Consider the following 19,761-nt stretch of genomic DNA (forward strand, 5'->3'; position numbering starts at 1 on the left):
ACTGCACTGCCTCGTGTTTTTCTCTCTCTCCTTATGTTCTCGGGCGTATGAATCTTCAAGGTGTGGTTGGGAGACTTGACAAACCCATTCTCCCTGGGTTTTGTTAGAGGACAGCACTCCTTTCAAGGAAGGCCATTGCTTGAATACCATCAGCCACAGTTCAGAATGCCAGCTTTCGTTCTCTGCACTTCTCTTCACTTCAGAGTCAGATCTCAAAGTCTCTAGACTAACATTTCCATTTTACAAGTAGCAGCAGATCTATGTGGTGGCTCACGGGGCCATTATGGTCCCTTTGGTCTTCTGGCATATCTACAGCCCGTGCACCACAAGAGTGTTTTCAAAACCCAGGTCTGTGTATCCCTGAGGGTTCCCTTGTATGTTCTTGAAGGTCTGAAAACCCTCTGGGATAACTGGTAAATATTATCTTTCCATTTATACTAATGGAATGCTGATACTATTAAAAATGGATGCATAATCTGGATCCTATGGCTGATTCCCTTACAAGGGAGGGCTGCTACCTGAATTCAGTTTCCATATTCAAAGGGCCAAGTTAAAGGGACTGCATTTAACATCTGACGTGTTGGCAAGCACATCTGACTTCCATCTGGCTCCGACTGAAAGGCTGAGTCCTTCCTGGGGGTGACAAGTGGAGGGCCATCAGCTTCTGGCCCCTGGAACCTCTCTGACTTCATCTCCTGCAGCTTTCCTTTGGCCCCACTGGCCTCCTTACTCTAGATATGCTCTCTTTAGGGCCTTTCCACCGACTATTCCCTCTGCCCAGAAGGTTCTCCCCCCAGATATCTGCATGAATCATCTCCTCATCTCCTTCAGGTCTTTGCTTAAGTGGATTAAATTTCTCAGTCTTTTTTCAAATTACAACTTGCCACTCGCTTCCCCTCCATCCATCTCCCTATCACCCTTACCCCTGGTCTCTCCATACACAACAAAACTCACTCACTCAGAGTGTGTCCTGGTCACTCTCTGGCTGGCCCTGTTAGCCTGCACACCCACAAGAACAGACACTGTTGTTTGTTTTGCTCACTAATGTCTCCCAAGCACTTAGAGCAGTGCCCGACACACAGTAGGTGTTGAATAAATATTTGATGAAGGAATGAATGAATCATCAACAACTTCCTCATCTCTGCTCTTGTACTCATACTCAAGTTGTTCATCAGCTTTTCAGACCAAACTCCTCTCTTGGCAGTGAGGATTTGCAAATGGAAAAGGCTTTTTGCAACGGCTGAAATTCTACACTTAAAAATGTGTGTTTCCCCCAGCTCTGGTCACCTGAAAGCCCCAAAGCAAGTCCTAACACTAAAAGTGTACAAATTCTTCTCCCCTTTCCATTTCCCTGGTAGTTTAGCTGGTAAAGAATCCACCACCTGCAATGCGGGAGACCCCAGGTCCATCCCTGAGTCGGGAAGATTGGCTGGAGAAGGGATAGGCTACCCACTCCAGTATTCTTGGGTTTCTCTTGTGGTTCAGCTAATAAAGAATCTGCTGCAATGCAGGAGACCTGGGTCAATCCCTGGGTTGAGGAGGTCCCCTGGAGAAGGGAAAGGCTACCCACTCCAGTGTTCTGGCCTGGAGAATTCCGTGGACTGTATAGTCCATGGGATCACAAAGAGTCGGACGCGACTAAGTAACTTTCACCTCCCTTCACTTCCTTTCCCTTTTCATTAGGCTTCTTTTTTATTATTATTAATACACGTTGTTCTAAATTTGTTACTTTTTCTTTCTTTAGGCTGAGTACTCTCTATAGCTTTCTTCCCTCACACATTTATTTCAACCCCTTTAGCTTTAAAAATGATTGTGTGTGTGTGTGTGTGTTAGTCGCTCAGTCGTGTCTGACTCTTTGGGGCCCCATGGACTATAGCCCGCCAGGCTCCTCTGTCTACAGAATTCTCCAGGCAAGAATACTAGAGTGGGTTGCCATTTTCTTCTCCAGGGGATCTTCCCAACCCAGCGATCGAACCCGGGTCTCCCACATTGCAGGCAAATTTTTTACTGTCTGAGCTACTAGGGAAGCCCCTTAAAAATGATTAGGTACGATTAATATTGTTTTTAAATTGAAAATATGTATTTTTTGTATGATAATTGCAGTTATAGTTTTTTGTTTGTTTTTAAAAATGAAAATAAACATTTGTGTTTCTCAAAGTGAGATCAACATGGTTCAAGAATTCCAAAAACACAAGCTGAGGGGGTGAGGGGTCCCAAGTCAGGCTAACACATCTCTACAGGCTCCTGACTTGACCACTGACCACTTCCTCTCCCTCCCTCCTGGGCCAAGGGCAGTCATCCTGTCGCCATCTGCCACCACTGGACAAGCACAGACAGGCCTCCCTGAAAGGAACCTCTCACTTTTCCATACAGTTGCATTTTCCCTCTCTTTGTCTCACTTTCTTTGGCTTGCCAGCTTTCAAGTTTGTTTCATTTTTCCTAATAATAAATGAAACACACTTACCATAAAGCAAGATTTAGGGAGCTCTAAACACATTCAAATAAATTAGAGGCCCAAGACTTGAAATTCCCCAATTTAAAAGATACCTTCTGTATCTTGTTTCTCTGCTTATAAATGCAATACTCAGACACAACCACAATTAATCTTCTGGTGTGTTTGTCTGTATTAAGTCAAACTACAGAAGTTACCGATGCTCAACCATTGTTTACCTACAAGATGGCGATTTTATATGGGATACCCTAGTCATTCACACAGTTGAAGCCACACTACGTATATAATTTTACATCCTATCCTTTTCACGTGTCATTACAACAGCACCACTTGCCCGTGTATTTGTGAGCTTACATTAACAGCACAAATAATTGATGAGCGTTAGCATCACAGCTGGGAGTCCTCCCTTGTAAATCACTGAAAATAGTCCATGTGGTCCCCGGGCTTCCTGAATCTTCATATGAATGACAATCCTCAGTGACTCTTCCCAGAAACCCTTTCTGTAAATGCCCCCAGCCAATTGCCTGTGTGCAGTCCTTGGCACCAGATTTCCGGCCCAAATGGCAGCTTCTGGGAATGCTGCTAATGACTGTGTCCAGTTGTTCATCTGGTTCCTCTTAACTTGTATGAATTTGGTCCTTACCTTGGGTTTGCGGTACATCTTCCTCTCCAATGAAATGACTCTCTTTGGCTTTTTGTGTTTACTGTTGTTTGTCTAGTGATTTCTGGGCCAGGTACAGTCTACCAGCATGATTTAAAGAGAGAGCTGTCTTTTTTTTTTTTTTTTTCCTTTTTTAGCTCATCAGCAGTAAGAAGGCTGTTTTTAGGGCCCTGGCTTTCTCTCTGCAAGCATCAGCAGACTATCAGGTCTGTACTTTTTCAGTACAGAGGAGTCCTGAGGAGTCCATGGACCATGTGGTTTCTTTATGTTTTGATTCTGCCTCCAAAATGGTTGCCTAGGGACAATAATTTATGTGGGCCCTTATTATGCGAGACTTAGGATAGCCCTATTCTTCACTGGGCCACTATGTGCTCCAGATTTGGCTGGGTTCAACCACACAGGCTAAGATTGTGTGTCCACCCCAAAGCCCCATTCGCATAAAGTTTGGGAGTTTATGATATAAGATCAACTGTTATCACTGATAATAACATCATGTTACTCCAGGTGCAATAACTTAAAGGACGGACTTTAACATTTTGGGCCCAAGACTAAAACAGTAACAGGAGACCAGAACATTTAAAGGTAATCTACAGCCTGTAACACATCAAAGGGGTATAGAAAATACAGCAAGAAGACACAAACGAAACACGCCGTCTGTCTTATGGGCAATACCCACCGAGGAGAAAGGCAGTATTATAAGACCTTAAACCCTAGTTTTGAGGTCAGTTCAACTTGAATTCAAATTCTGACCCTGGGGACTTGATTGGTGGTCCAGTGGCTAAGACTCCACATTCCCAGTGCAGGGGTTCTGGGTTTGATCCCTGGTCAGGGAACTAGAGCCCACATGCCGAAACTAAGAGTTCACATGCCTCAAGAAGACACAAGATCCTGCCTGCTGCAACGAAGACCCAACACAGCCAAAGAACGCCAAATCCTGACCCTGTCTCTTCCTAGTTGTGAAAGGCTCCTAGATTGTGTCCTTTTCTGTAAAACTGACCTAAAAACACCCACTGTGCAGAGTGACTATGCAGGTAAAGACAGAGCCCATGTAAAATGTTGACCACATGTGAGCATGACAACAGTAGCTATTACTGTTGTGATGATTAGACACAAAACTTCAAGAATTTTTGATTTGGTATTTTTAATGTTTATCATTGCAAACACGACATTGTGACAGTAACAAACTTAAAAAGAAGAACCAACCTCCCTATCAACCCAAATCAAACTATTTACATTTTCCCATATTTTCATTATACAGGATATTTGTATATTCAGGTTTTCTTCACTTTAGAAAGTGAAGAAAATTATTGTATTGTAAGTTTCTTCCTGTCACAACGTGGTCTAGTTTAGTGTAAAATAGTTATTTCAACAACTATACCCAAATCTAATTAATCACTCCTCTATTTGTGAACATTTACTTGTTTGGGGAATATTCTTTCCTTTGTTTTTGCTATGGTGAATTTAAATGCATGATTTAAAAAATATTGATGTCTTTTTCCTTAGATGTGTATATATATATATATATATATATATATATATATATATTTAGCTCGAGTTTGAGAACATTGTATAAGTTAACGGCTGCTGACTGTGGACAAAGAAAAGTAGCTTCAGACTGGTTTCTAGTGGAAGGCAAACTGGGAAAACCCCAAGAATTCTCAGGTTTGTTAACTTCGGTTTCCTCATCTCCACACTCGACAAACTGGTATAAGGATGACCGAAAATTGAGGTAGGCAGTCCAGAGATAGATCTTTAACGTGGGCCAAACACGCTCACGTTCTTGATTTCATTCATTCCCTACACATCGTTCAAATTGAAGCGATAGGTATTCATATTATTTAAGGCACAGAGAGGGTAAGCTGCTTATCCCAGGTCACACAGCAGCTGAGAAAGGACAGAGAATATTTCTCGCAGTTTCTCAATTCCCAGCTCACCCACTGAGCTTTGAAAAAAACAAACAAAAAGAATGGCCCCAGACCCCACCCTAATTGGGGGCGGGAACCGAGTGGGCTGAAGGTCTGGCTGAACTCTGCAGGAGGCCTCGCCCACCCCACCAGGAGGCTCCTCCTCCGGGGCGCTGGGGCCCTGCCGGGCTCCGAGCATGCCCAGTGCGCTCCCGGCCGTCCCAGTGGTGCCGCAGCTCCAGGTTTTGCTGGAGACCGGGGCGCGGGGCGGGGCGCGGGGGCGCGGGGCGGGGCGCGGGGCGGGGCGTGGGGCGGGGCGGGGGCGGGGCCTGTTCCTGGGACTCCCTCCCTCTGCTGAAATTCCCCGGACGCGCTGCTCCGGGGGCGCCCTCTGCAGGGGCGCTACCGGGGACTTGCGACTCTGGGATAAGGACCGAAGTGAAGCACCCAGGTTCTGCCAGCTGCCGCGAAAGGCGCTGGGCCGACAGGGCCCCTGGACCTTGGGCATTGGTCGGGACAGGATGATTCCAGCCTTCACTCCCTCCATTCACATATTCATTCAACAAATCGTTTTTGAGCATCTCCTATGTGCCACGTGCTGTTGTAGGCGCTGGGACAATGTAGTGAAGACAGGCAGGACTACAGTCCCAGAGCTGAAATTCCAGAGGTGAATATATAATAGTGTTAGTCGCTCAGTCGTCTCCGACTCTTTGCGACCCCATGGACTGTAGCCCGCCAGGCTCCTCTGTCCATGGGATTCTCCAGGCAAGAATACTGGAGTGGGTTCCCATTCCCTTCTCCAGGGGAACACACAATAAGAAGTAAGCAAATCGGGAAAAGACAGTGACCGACCTCATCTTCTGCTACTTTCCCCGGCTTGCTATTTCCTAAGCAGTCCTGCGTCTTAATGTCTGCACTGGCTGATCCCTCTGTCAGGAATGCTCTTCCCAATTTATCTGCGTGGCTGAAAGGTCTTACCACCTCATCGAAATTGCACTCCCTCCACCCCTTCTCTTTGCCCTGTTTTTTTCCCCTCGTAAAACGTTATTACCTTCCATTATGAGTTCGCTTATTTGCATGTTTGATTGCCTGCCGAACTCCAGCAGGGAACAGGATTTTTGTCTCTTCATCACACGTAAAGAATCAAAGTAAGTGATCAAAAATTATCTGTTGAATGCACTAATGGATAAATGATAAACGTGAGGAAAATAGAGTGAGGACACGGAAAGTCCTATGATCAGGGGACTAATTTAATAAAGTGATCAGGGAAGGCCTTTCGGAGAAGGAGGAAGTAAGGACAATGAGAAGGCTCCAGTCAAGGGTAAAGGTGGGCAAAGACGTCCCACACTGAGGCGAAAAGGTATATGCAAATGTTCTGAGGTTGGACAAGTTCTGAGTGTTTGATGGACAGAAAGGTGCTCCTGGAGGTGAAGGAATGCAGGAGCCAGGTCAGGTAAAGGGCCCATAAGTCTTCCGAAGAAAGTTTAAGCTGGGAAGTTTTCAGTGGACTGGATGGGCACTGCACCGGAGTCAGCAGGGCCCTGGCTGGGCAAGATTTTTCCTCATTTCAAATATTTGTTTAGCGCTGGGTGCTTGACATTCCTAGGCATAAAATCACTGAGGGCTGGGCACACAGTAGGTGCCCAATAAATGGTTATGGCACGGACGCCTGCGTGCATGCGCGAGGGGACACCGGGCTGCACGGACCTCGGCGGGAGAGCCTGGATAGCCCTGGGAGACGAGTCCGAGCGCACCGGCCCCGCGCGGGGGCGGGGGCGTCCCGCAGGGCGTTCCGGGCGCCCGCCCCCAGCCCGGCGCGCGGGCCCGTCGCGGCCAGCCGGGCCGGCGGGAGCCGCCCGCGGGCGGCACTGGGCATGCTCAGACGGCGGCCAGGTCGCGCCGCGAGCGAGCTTCCGCGCCGCCCGCACGCGCGACCTACCTGGGCGCCCTGCGCCCCCGGATGCTGCAGGTACGGATCGGCGCGACCCCAGCGGGCTCGGGGCGGGGCGCGGAGCCGCCGGTGGCCGGGGTCGCGCTGGGCGCCGCCCCACCCCCACCCGTCCCCGGGCGCGCGGCGAACGCGCGGGCGGACTGGCGGACGCGGCGGCCCGGGAGTCCCGGCGTCTCGTCCCCGGCGGGGAGGGGGCGCCCTGGCCGCGCTCACCTGGTGGGGCGCGGGAGGGAGGGAGCAGGCCGGGCCGGGTGGGGCTGGGTCCCGGGCGGGACGCGGCGGCGGCGGCGGCGAGGCGTGGGCGTGCGCTCCGACCCGGGCATGGGCGGACGCGACCGGTAGAGCAGGAGCGGCTGGCGATCCGAGAGGCCCCAGCGCCGCCGCGACCCCCCGCCCCCGACGCCGAGGGGGCGCACAGCCCGCGCCGAGAGCCAGCCAAGCGCGGCGGCCAGACCTTTTCGGCTCCCGGGGCGAATCCGCCTCTCGGCTTTCAAAGATGGCATTTCCTGGGCCTGGCACGAACTCCAGCCCCAATAAATCCTCCCCGTTCCGCGGGTGATATGGAATGATTTATCAGGTACCTGCGGTGAGACAGCTGCAGTGGGGGACTGTATGTGAGAGCGCCCGGTGCCCCGGAAATTCCCATTTTCAGCAACCTGAACTTACTGAGAAGTTGCGGTTGCCTTAAAAAATTCATGGGAAGTTGAGACGACTTGACACCTGGGTTTTCCGAGGTGGTGGAGAGAGCTTGTGACTGGGAAACTGGAGACCTAGGTTCAGGTTAGGCCCCCACCTTAAGCCAGATGATGACCTTGGACGAGTTGTCTAACCTCGCTGATCGTCAGTTTCCTCCCTTGCAAACAGCCGGTAATAATGCCCACCTCACTGGGTTGTTGGGTGGATTAAGTGGGATAAATGATGTGGAGGTGTTTGGCACGGTGCCCAGCACAAAGCAAGCGAGCAGTTGGCGTGATGTGAATTTAATTCGTTTAGAGACCCTCGTGGCTCCCATTTCACCAGGAAATTAGAATTACGAAGGCATCTTCAGGGCCTAGTGGCAGAGTGACAGACCCTGCCTTGTGCCCAGGAGAACTTCTCCTGAAATCTTTGGAAAAACAGTTTAGCTGAATTGTAATCGGAGAGCATCTTCTTTAAAAGCAGTTTTATACATTTAGAAACTCCAAGAGTTGGCAGTTCAGCTTTACTTACAAAAGAGCTGTCTGGCAATCCATCTTGCAAGTGTTTAGGCAGCTCATGCTTGAAAGTAAAGCCTGGTTAGGAAGATTTCTGCTCTAAAAAGCTCCCAAACTCAACTTTCAGTGATTATTTAGATTAGGGTTTTTTCACTCTGGCACTGTTAACATTTGGGGTTCAATAATTCTTTGTTGTGGCGCTTTTTCTCTGCATTGTGGAATGTTAAGCAGTGTCTTTGATCTCTGCCCAGTAGATCCCAATAGCAGTCCCTCTCCCTCAATTGTCTTCCCAACCTCCTTCCCTCTGGGCGAGGGGCACATTTTCCTTTCTCCCCCTTTAGAACCACTGATTTAGATCCACCCTGCTTTTTGTCATTAGCCTATCTGAGTTGTTTGAGAAATTCATCTTCTGTTTCCACTATAATAACCAACTTTTTATAGCCTTGTAGAACTGCACGGAGTACATCCACATGCATCAGCTCATTTAATTTTTACAGCTCCCACCAGTAAGGCTGGTGTTATTCCCATTTTACAGATGAGGAAATTGAGGCTTTGAGCAGCCAATTACACAGTATGTGCTGTAGCCCGGATACAACTCATGTCATCTGGTTCCACAGGCAGGACTTTTTTCTTCTGCATCAGGCTCCCCTTTATTGTTTTCTCAAATAGATGGCTTTCCTGATTAAATCAAGATGGAAAGTAGATTGTAAGCTGGAAACCTTTCTGGCTAGTTGAAAATTAACAGCAGTAAGCTATTATCTGACAGAGAGTAGGTCATTCTAGTTAAATATTCTAGTTCATAGTGAGCTCCCGTAAATTCTACGTACAGTTAATGGAATACCAATTTGCAGAGAATTAGAATAGGATACAACATGCCTAATACTCTGTATTGATCCTGCCTTGTCTCTGGTGATTTGCTGGCTCCTCAAAACAACTCCTGTATGCAAATTAGACATTAGCTGGAATGTAAAAGGTCAGGTTCCTGAAGGCATCTCAGTGTGGCTGGAGGGTCCTAGACATTCCATTCAGCATTTATTGAGCTGCTTCTGCATGGCAGGTGCAATGCCGGGTGGGGATGCAGTGTGGGCCAGACTGCAGTAAAGAACTCCAGGAGTCCCTGGGGAACTCCTCAAGGAGAGGGCAGGTCCTGGCCAGGCCAGACACATGGGAGGCCAAAGTCAGGGACAGCTTGGGGCAGAGGAAAGAACCTAAGTTAGCACAGAGTCAAATTCAGGATCCCACACTGCTTCACCATCCTTTCTCTGAGCCTTCCTTTCCACATTTTATCATAGAGAGGGTATTCTCATAGCTTTTTAACATTCCCATTCAAGTGTCAGGAACCTAGTCAGAGACAATCTTATCCCTGAAAGAAGTTGAGGTTCCCAGCTGGTCATTGGTCTCAGAGGATTGGGACCAACTCCTCCATTGTTGAGTGTGAACTAGAAGGTCCCACGTGCGGTGTTTAATTTCAGTGTGGTCCCTCTGCCCTCTTACAGATGCAGTAACTCAGCTAGCAAAGGTGGTGTGGGACCAGGAGCTAGAGGGATGAACTGGGACTGTCTGACCCTCAGGTCCAGGCACACGAGGGATTCCATTTTCTAGGATGGCTATGACCTACCAGAGGGGCTTAGGGAATGGTAGGAAACAGGAAGACATGGCACTTCGCCTTCCCTGCAGTCCTCAGGGTTTGTGGCCTGTTGGTGGAGGGGGAACCTGCGATTTGTGGTCCTTCCTTCTCTCCTCAGAGAAGGGCCCATTAACCCTAATTCCCCTTGCTCACCTTCCTTCCACCAGACAATGGGCCTGGAAAGCAGGGCCACCCTCTTCATTTCTCAGCAGGGGCTGGAATGCTGAGGGCAATCCCCTGGCGCTGACAGGCTGGGTGGGCGGGGCAGCGTGGCTAGGGCAGCTTTCTAAGCCCGAGCTCTTCTTTCTGACTCTGAGAGACAAGACCAGAGCAGGTCAGTGTCCACTCTGCCCAAGTCTGGGTCCTGGCCACTGCAGACTCCGCTCTCCTAAATGTGTCCTTTCATCTGCCTGAGGGAGAGTTAAAAGGGAGTGTTAGATAGGTCCCTGTCTGAAATCTGATCAGATCGTGCGTTCCAAGAACCAGAGATCCTGCATCTCTGTTGCTTCTCCTGATGCATACACGTGTAAGGGACTTCCGCCTCCAGAGGAAGACCGGCTGTGAGCACAGACATGACAACAAATTCGGACCTTTATTGAGCCACTTCTGTGTGTCACAGAGATGGAAGGTGAGCCTGTCTTGGAAGGATTCATGGGGGAGTTAGGAAGGCTGTGACATCATGACGTTTCCGTGTGTCTGTGTGTGTACTCGCATGTGGGCATGTGTGTGCTCTGTCTCATCTGTCTGATTACTGCTTTAAAAGAGGATAAAGCTAGATAGATGCAAGAGATCCCTGTGGAGACAGCCTTTTGTTCTGACGGGCAACAGGGACCCCTCATCAGGAGTAGCTGGCATTCGAATTCAGCCTTGGAGGTAGGAAAAGATGGTTTTCAATAGGCAGAGAGAACAGCAGATGGGACAACTTAAAGGCAAGAAGAAACCTCTCATATTTCGGAAATGGTGACTCTTCCCAGGTCCAGCCTTCTGATCTTGGCTAATGCAGGACCCACGTTCTGTAGTTAGGGTAACCCCCCAACCCCCTGTCTCTGTATAGTGGCCTGGCCTCACTCAGTCCAGGGGTAAAGCCTTGTTTTCCCTGCATAGGAGCGATGCCTCTGGGCCGTGTCTAAGGCATGAGCACCTTCTGGCAGAGATACCTCTGGTTTTAGTTATTGAACACTGATACGGCACTTACTGGCTGCCAGACAGTGTTCTGAGTACTTTCCAAATATTAATAAGTCCTTTTAATCTTCTTAGCAACTCTCTGGCTATGTTGCTTTCCTGAGTACAGGCCACTGGGTCAGTAGATAGGGGCAGAGCTCATGTCCCTAGTCTGCCTCCCTCTGTGGGTGATGCTCTCTTCACGGTACAGCTTCTCCTGGCCTCCAGTTCACATCCATGTGCCAGGAAGCAGCAGAGTCTGAGAGTCCTGACTGCCCCAGATTTCTGTCCCTGACCCCGTTTCCTTCAGGGGGCCAGCAGGGCTCCACTGACTGCATTTTCGGAACCAGAGATTGGCATCTGTAGTCTGAAAAAGAATGTTTGTGCTGCGTCTTTGTGCAGGAGGAGGTCTGGGAGGTGGTGTTTGGATACTGAGAGAGTGGAATTTTTGAGACATTTCAATGGTTTATGTGGAAAGTTAGGACAGAGGATTTGAAATTGGGATAGTCCTGGAAAATTCAGGTCCCATGATTTACTGTCAGGATACACAAGCTCTTTGTAAATATTTAAGCAATGTGTAGTTTGAATTTTCTGTCCTCAGCCTCTTGGCGCCTCAGAAGGGAATAAAGAGTACCTTCTAGCCCCAGAACATTGCTAATACTTAGCAGCCCCAGTTTACAGAATGGGATGAGAAAACTGAGGCTCAGAGCGATGAAGTGACTCTTGGAAGAGCACACTGCTCTACAAGAACAGCCAGGATTGGAACTCGAGTCTGTCCCCAGACACATCTTGACTGTAAAACGAGGATAATGATAGAACCTGTTGCCGTTAAATCGACCATTTTAAAGGAGCCAATGAACTGAAAACCCACTCGGGCAGAACTTGGCACAGAAAAGGGTCTCCTCCCTTTGTGGTTGGGCCCCTGACTCACAGACAAGCGTCCTGTTTAGCGTTTGATGCTGAGAGAGGCTGTGGTGAGTGATGGCCGGCTCCCAGGGCCGTGCTGAGGGCCCAGTTCCCAGGGCTAGAGGCTTGTTCCAAGGGGCAGGATCCAGGACCAGAAAAGGGTGGTGGCCAGCTGCATGCTGTGTTGATGAGAGGCACTGGTCTGACTTAGAGAGGAGGATGTGAAGACCTGATCCCTGCCCCTCGCTTCCCTCAGGCGAGTCAGCCTCAGTGTAGACCCCAGGGTCCTGGTGGGAGAAGCAGCAACCGGCTTTGTCAGCCACCCCTTGACCCAACCCACTGGTGGGCCTGGAAGGGGTGTGACAACAGCCTGAGCTCATGTCTTGCCCACTTTGCCTCCCTCTCTACCCTCAACACTGTCGCCCCTCCCGGCTCCTCCCGTGGTCTGGTTACCAAATTCATACATGGTGGTTGTAGAAAACGAAGGTGTCAGGGAGCAGAGGAAGAATCACACGTGGGGGTCTTCCTGGAGGCAGCTCACCACCAGCACCATGGTGGACTCCACATGCCTGCCACGTGCCGGCCCGTTCTCTGCCGCCCGCCAGAGGGTCTTTTAAAACCACTTCCTTTTGCTCCTAGAGTAAAAGACAAAACTAACGCTGGCATCTCCTGCAGCCCCAGTGTACTTGCTTTGGTCCCCGTGCTTTCTTTGTTCATGGGGCCAGCCAGAGCTTGGAGCCTTCGTTCCCCCCCCCGCCACCCCCCATTAACTCACGCTTTGGACCTTGGCTCCATGATTGCCAAGGCTCCATGTCTTCCCTTGCCTTCCTGCCGTGGGTAAAACCGCCTGCTGTAAACACCCCATCACACCACCAGGTCTCTCTCCTTTTACAGCACTTTTCACAGTTGCAATTTTGTGCTTAATTAGTGCCATTATTTGTATTAGTACCTGTCTCCCCAGCTACACTGTGAGTTCTGTGAAATTGGAGTCTGTCTTCCTTTAAACACACACACGCCCACACCCACACACATACACGTGTCCCTGAGATTTATTTTTTCCTTTAACTTTTCATTTTGACCTAATTCAGACTTATAGAAAAGTTCTAAGAATAGAACAGAGAACTCCCATATACCCTTCACCCAGATTCCTCAGATATTACCATCTTATTCTTCTGTATATACATTTTTTTTCCCTGAACCATTTGAAGATCATTTATAGACTCTTCCTACCCCTCCAGATACTTAAGTGTATTTCCTGAAACCAAGGACATCCTCCTATATAACTATGGTACACTTTTTAAAAGCAGGAAGTCAGTACTGATACAATACTGTTATCTCATTTACAGGACCTGTGGGCTTTGTCAGTTGCCTCGAGAGTGGCCTTTGTAGCAAAGAAAACCCCAGATCAGGTGTTGCATGTGGTTGTCGTGTCTCTTTAGTCTTCTTTAGATTAAAGCAGTTCCTCAGGCTTTCTTTGTCCCTTATGATCTTGATATTTTTGGAGAATACGGGCCAGTTCTTTGATAGGATGCGCCTCCGTTTGAGTCTGTTTTGGCCCACCCTCATATCTTCACTGCCACTGAAACATCACATGCACTCAGTTAACATTTGGTGAATGAAGATGGAAGGAGGTGGGAGGAAAGAAGTCAGCAGGTTGTCTAGTTTGCCCTATTCCCACGCCTTTCCTTGCTGAAGGATGTTATTTAGTTGCTGTCATGCTGTGTATAGATTTGAATCTTGCTACTCTTATTTTCATGCATTTATTTTTTAATTGAAGTGTAGTTGACATACAATATTATGTCAGTTTCAGGTGAACAACATAGTGATTTGACATGTGCCTGCGTTATAAAATGATCACCAGGATAAGTCTAGAAACCATCTGTCCTCCTGCAGAGTTATTACAGTAGGATGGTCTTTATGCCTTAAACTGTATCTTACATTCCCCATGGCTTGTTTATTTTATAGCTAGAAGTTTGTACTTCTTAATCTCCTTCACGTACTTCGCCCAACGCCCTCACCCTCGCCCCTCCTGCCACCACCTTTTCGTCCTCTCCATCTATGAATCTGTTTTGCTCTTTTGTATTTTTAGATTTCACATGTAAGTGAAGTCATATGGTGTTTGTCTCTCTCTGTTTTGCCTACTTCACTTAGCATGATACCCTCTAGATTCATCCATGTTGCACACGCAGCAAGATTTTATTTCTTATGGCTGAGTAATATTCCATTGTGTATATCTGCCACATCATCTTTGTTCATTCATCTATCCTGTTTTTGTTTTAATAACACAGCTTTCTCCCAAAATGAGAGAGGCTTCCTCTGGGGATTATGAGCCTGCCGTCTCTGCAGGAATACAAGCAGATGCCAGGTGATGGCTTGGCGGGGATGCTAGAGAGGAGATCAGAATATTTGATGAGGGGCAGGACTCAGCCTGACCATCCCTCCAGACACTTACGTGCCTTCGACAACTGCAGCTCTGACTTCATAGGCCTGGGGGCTCAAGAATAAGGCAACTAGAATTTCGATCCAAACCAGAACATTTTGAGAATAAATGGGGGGCTGTTAATTGCATCTAACCGAGTAGCCCCAGCCAGGGCTGTCCTGCACAAATCAGGCTGTGTGGTCACCCTGCCTACATACGACTTTGGATGGGAGATCAGTGCCAGGGGGTCAGCCTAGGAAACTCTAGCACTAAGAATTTTCTGCCCGGACCAAGCAAAACTCAGTGCCCTGGCATCGCCTGCCGAGCCCCATGATCATGGCTTTGGTCGCCTCTGTGGTCTCACCTCCCTTGGCATGCGCCTCCCAGCCTTCCTCCTGCTACGTGAACCTTGTGGGAGCCCTCCCCTCCCCTGCCGCTTCCTGCCACGGGGACTGAGAGAGAGGGGGAGCATCACTTCCAAAGCCAGGAGGAGGGGGGACAGGGTCTGGAGGAGGGGACAGGGCATCCCCCTGTGCCCACAGGGGGAAGGACAGGCCAGCTGCGCTTCCTCCTGGCCTGGTCCTCATGGGTTTGAAGAGCCAAGGGGTGTAAGTGAAGCAGGGCTGGAGGCCAGAGTTGCCCCGGACCTTTTCTCCGCGCCCCCCAGCACCCACCGGGCTCACACTTTCCCTGTCTTTCCTGTGCAGGCACCCAGCTTCCTCTCCCAGCCCTAGTTCTGAGATTAGGACCGAGTTGCTGGTCTTTGGCAGAGGCTCAGAAGCAGCTGGCGCTGGGGACCCAGGCACAAGAGGATGGGCGTTGAATGACGAGAAGGTGCAGACAAGGACTTGGATGCAGAGAGACCAGGCAGGAAACCAGCATCGAGGGATTCTGGTAACAAGGCCATTACGGGGCCATTTATCAGGAAGCCTAGACCTGCAGTATTGAGTGCCCAGACACTCATCACAGGGGGCAGGCTCTGGGGTCTGATGAGTCCAGTTCCTTAACTCATTTTCTGCCTGGCAACAAACACAAACCCTGCCTGCCTGGATTAAAAAGTGTAGGCATGCCTCATTGTATTGTGCTTTGCAGACATTGCTTTTTTTTACTATTATTATAGATTGAAGGTTTATGGCAACCTTGCATCACACAAGTCTTTTGATCATGTTTTTCCAATAACATTTGCTCACTTTGGGTCTCTCTCTCACTTTTGGTAGCTCTTGCAATATTTCAGACCCTCCACCAGCAAAAGATTGTGAGTCACTGAAGGCCCAAATGATGGTTAGCATATTTTAGCAAAGTATCTTTTAATCAAGGCACATATATTGTTTTTTCAGATATAATGCTCTTATACATAATAGACTACAGTGTAGTCTATTGTGTAGTCTATATAACTTTTATATGCACTGGGAAATCAGAAAATGTGTGTGATTTGCTTAATTGCGTTATTCGCTTTTTTTATGGTGTTTTGAATGGAACCCACAGTATCTCTGAAGTATACCTGTATTATAGGGTGAAAATGTGAAGGTATAGGGAGATTTCCTGGGGCATCCTGGTCTTGTGGACTTCAAGAACATGGTGCGGTATGGTATTGTGAATTTACAACTGAAGGTGTTGGTGGCTTTAATGGAAAAGCCAGTTAGTGAAAGAGTTTCTAGTTATTGGAATGCAAGATACTAGCACCAGTATCTTGGAAAATTTTCTAGTTAACTGTGATACTATGTTTACTGGTTAAAAATGTCTCCCTCACCCCCTGAGAGGCTGTGTAAAAGTGCTGAGTTTGAAGTCACCTTTTATAAGACAAAGGGTCATACAGTGTCTGAACTGGGAGGGACCTCAGAACCTTTTTCAGCTCCCTCTCTTTACAGATGGGGAGACTGAGGCATGTCCAAGGCACATAGTCAAAGAAGCAGGGACCGGTACCCACATCATACAGGGCCCAGCCCCCAGACTCTGAGTGTGTTTTCTAGGTCTTATCTAAGGAAGTCTGTGAAGTAGATTGTGTATTTCTATCATTTTATTAAACTCCTGTGGCATTTCTCTAACTGTAGAAATAAGCTGTGTTGGCGTCAAAGCAGTTACTCGTTTCTTGCTCTTTCTATGTAGAAGTTGCTAGGCTGATCTTTTTTTTTTTTTTTTTTCGTTTTTATGTAAAGATGATATAAACCCTTCACTGAATTTCTGTATTCTGCACTACTGTTCCTCAGACTTGAGGACATCACAATCATCTTTTAAAACCCAGGCTGCTGGTCCCCACCCTCAGAGATTCTGAATCAGTGGGTCTGAATCAGACTCACAGGAGGCCTCAGAATTTGCATCTCTTAACAAGCTCCTCTGTGATGCTACTGGTGGGTCCAGAGACCAGGGACTGTCCTTTGAGGACCGCTGCCCCAGGCTTTGTGATGGTTGCAGATGGTGTGCTCTGGGCTTGACAGCCAGCGGGGCCCTCCCTGCTGCCCAGCCAGGCCTCTGTCCGCCCCTGTTGCTCCCGTGCCAACCACCCTGACCTTTCCACTCTCTCCAGCTCTCCTCCCTGTTGCCCTTCCCTCTCCAGGTGACCCCACCATCCTGGCGCTGGGATGGTCAAGGCCGTCTGGAGGGAGCCTCCTCACGTTCCCCGCTCCCTCTCTCTCTCTCTCTCTCTCTTAGAAAATGAGTGTCTCTGGCTCAGGCTCACCTCTCCACTTCCAGATGAAGACTGTCATCCTTTTACCTGAGGGGAAAAAAGCCTTCTCCCAACCCGGCCTCACCGTTCCGTCTCCGCCCCATCACTCATTTCCTTTCACCGGGAAGCCTCCTGGAGGAATAGTCTACAGTCACTGAAAAAGATTCGCTCTCACCTCTCTTGACACAGGCACACTATTCAGTTCCAGGAATTCAGGTTTTCTATACCTCTGCTGAAAGGAAGACACATTTTTTTAAGTGTTTGTACAGTTCAGCGGCATCAAGTACAATTTTGTGTTACCTTCACACCATGTAGCCGAGGAACTCTCATCCTCTTGCACAACTGAAACTGTATCCATTAAATACAAACTCCTCATTCTCCCCACCACCAGCCCTGGCAGCCAGCCTTCTACTTTCTATCTCTATGATTTTGTCTACTCTAGGTACCTCATATAATTGGAATCATGTTGTTATCATGCCAGTACCTGCCCTTTTGTTATTGACTTATTTCACTTCCCATAATGTCCTCCAGGTTTACTCATGTCACGTGTCAAAATTTGCTTCCTTTTTAAGGCTGACTAATACTTCAGTGAATGTACATACCACATTTTGTTATTCATCTGTCAGTGGCCATCTGGGGTTGCTTCCATCGTATTTGGCTATTGCAAATAATGCTGCTATGAACACAGGTGCACCAGAGGACACAGTCTTGATGAAAGGGGGCTTGCAACCCCAGGTGAGATGTTTAGACATTTATTTATCTAGCAGTCTCAGCTTTATCTGCTGCCTGCAACTGCCAGCCCAGTATCCCCAGGCCTCCCCACCTGACCCTTGAGTAAGACTATGCTTGCCGTGGTGGCCCAGGATCACTCACTCATCAAGATCAGTGGCATTTGGTCATTCAGTCCACTTGATCTCTGTGCTGACACCCTCATGCTGGGGCTTCTGTGATGCAGCCCCCACTCCTGCCTCCCTGCCCATCCTGGCTCATCCTCAGCTTATCTGTTTTCCCTCTGCTTTTAACCGTCCTGCATGCCTTCCTGGGTTGCATCATCAGGGTCTGCTCCAGCCTGGTCGTCTCTGTGTGTATCACATCTGAGCATTACCCCCACTCGCCCCCCGAGCCCCGAGTGTCCCCAAATCCCGCCCGTCAGCCCACCTCAGCCCCTCCTCTAGCCTGCCCCGCTGCAAGGCCTCCCCACCTCCCCACCCAGCAAAACTGGGTGGGTTCACACGCTTCTCCCATTTGCCCTCCACTTTGCCTCTCCCCTCAGTGGCCTCTCACATCTGTACCTGCTTCACATTGCTTCCAGACAGTGTGCCCTGCAGAAACACCAAGATCACTTCTTTTCTCGGGTCCCCTGTCACCTGGCTCCATGGGCCCTGCTTTCCCTAAGCCTTGCAGACCATGTGCTCTCAGCCAGGGCACCCCAAGCTTGAGTGCTGGCGTGCTGTTTCTGAGTCGAGGGCTCAGGGGTGGGCCCTGCCTGCTGCATTGCTAACAGGCCCCCCAGGTGGTGTTGAGACTGTGGTCCGGAGACCACACGGGGAGCAGCTGGACTCCAAAGGAGATCTGTGTTTCACAATTTCCAGCCTATAAATAGTGGCGGAATTTAAAAACTCTTATGTTGTAATTTTAAGGTTTTCTGTTTTATACAAAGTTAATCTTAAATTGTTTCGATTGTAAGGCAGTCTCCTTGTTGCAGTGGTTACCTGCTGCTAAAAGACATTTGCAAAGACTTAAGATTTCAGTCTCTTGAGAGTTCGCAGTGGATCCAGGTTCCTGAGTGTATGGGCAAATGAGATTGCTCCCCCACTGAAGGGGCTGCACACTCAGGGTCAGGCTCCCCCTTGTCATCCTCCCAAGGGCAGAGAGGGTCTCTTTTTTCAGTTTCATTCCCAGGGTCGAGCTGGTGTCCTCAGGCTGTGGGCCGCAGGGGAAGGAGGCAAGTCTCCGGCCGTCCTCTTGGAGATGATGGTGGAAACTGGTGATTCGATGTGGGAAGACTGGGTTTGGAAGGGAGCCCCGTCCTAGGAAGGGAGGGAAAGGGTTCCTGGCAGCTGGGCCTTGTTGAGGGGCACGTAGGCCTCCTGGAGAGGGGAGGGCGGGGCGGGCGATGGAGCGGAGCAAACCCAGGGGAGTTGACTGCGTTGGTCACTTCTGGAGGGTTGGAGAAGCCTGAGAGGGGAGGGATCAGCTTCGTGAATGTCAGGGAAGGTGCAGCCGTTTAGGTCCAGCCTGCTCCAGAAGCGTCACTGCTCCTGAGCCCCAAAAGCTGCAGCAGTTGAGTCTGTCGTTGAAGGCTCCATGGTCTGGCCGCTGCCTGCCTCTCCCGCTTGTTCAGTGACTCTGCCCCTGGTTTCTAGGTCCAGCCAAGTAACCGTTCCCTGTTAAAATGCAGGCGTACCTCCTCCCCCACAGTCTTCTGCGTGGCTGTGGTGTGCACTCGTATCTCTTAGTGCAGAGCATGAACTGGGGCTGTCTCTGGAACCCTGTCTCACTAACTCCAGGACCCCAGCAAGCCTCCCAAAGTCTCAATTTCCTGATTGCCATGGTGGGAATGACAGGTGTCCCTGGGAATGACAGGGCTGAGTGAAGATTCCACGATGACCAGTGGGAAGTGCTGCTGCTGAGTCCCTGCCTGCCGTCCGTCCCTCTCAGCGAGCTCATCAGGAGGACCGCAGGGTGACAGTTGACCCTGGATGGGGCCGGGTGTGGGATGGAGGGGGCTGTGGTCCCTGCATGCTCCCCGGGCAGGAAGGGGCTGGAGCGGTGCCACTGGGGGGTGGACGCACTGCAGCTGGGGTGTCAGCACTCCGTGT

The 19,761-nt window shown here is 49.4% G+C and overlaps 1 protein-coding gene across 5 annotated transcripts in view; it reads left to right on the top strand.

Annotated features, from left to right (window-relative positions):
• PTPN3 (protein tyrosine phosphatase non-receptor type 3) overlaps window positions 1–19,761 on the top strand; it is a 151,704-nt gene that overhangs the window by 31,432 nt on the left and 100,511 nt on the right. Inside the window, exons 1-2 of one of the 5 annotated variants that reach the window (XM_070459319.1) lie at window positions 6,838–6,986; window positions 14,982–15,141. The exons of 1 other annotated variant lie outside the window; for it this stretch is intronic. The gene's annotated coding sequence lies outside the window, so the exon portion shown is untranslated. Of the gene's footprint in view, window positions 1–6,837; window positions 6,987–14,981; window positions 15,169–19,761 lie in introns of those variants that run through there. 3 more of the 5 variants (XM_070459321.1, XM_070459318.1, XM_070459320.1) reach the window with 3 other exon arrangements.

This window comes from Odocoileus virginianus, chromosome 31 (genome assembly GCF_023699985.2).
Source record: "Odocoileus virginianus isolate 20LAN1187 ecotype Illinois chromosome 31, Ovbor_1.2, whole genome shotgun sequence".
NCBI lineage: Eukaryota > Metazoa > Chordata > Mammalia > Artiodactyla > Cervidae > Odocoileus > Odocoileus virginianus.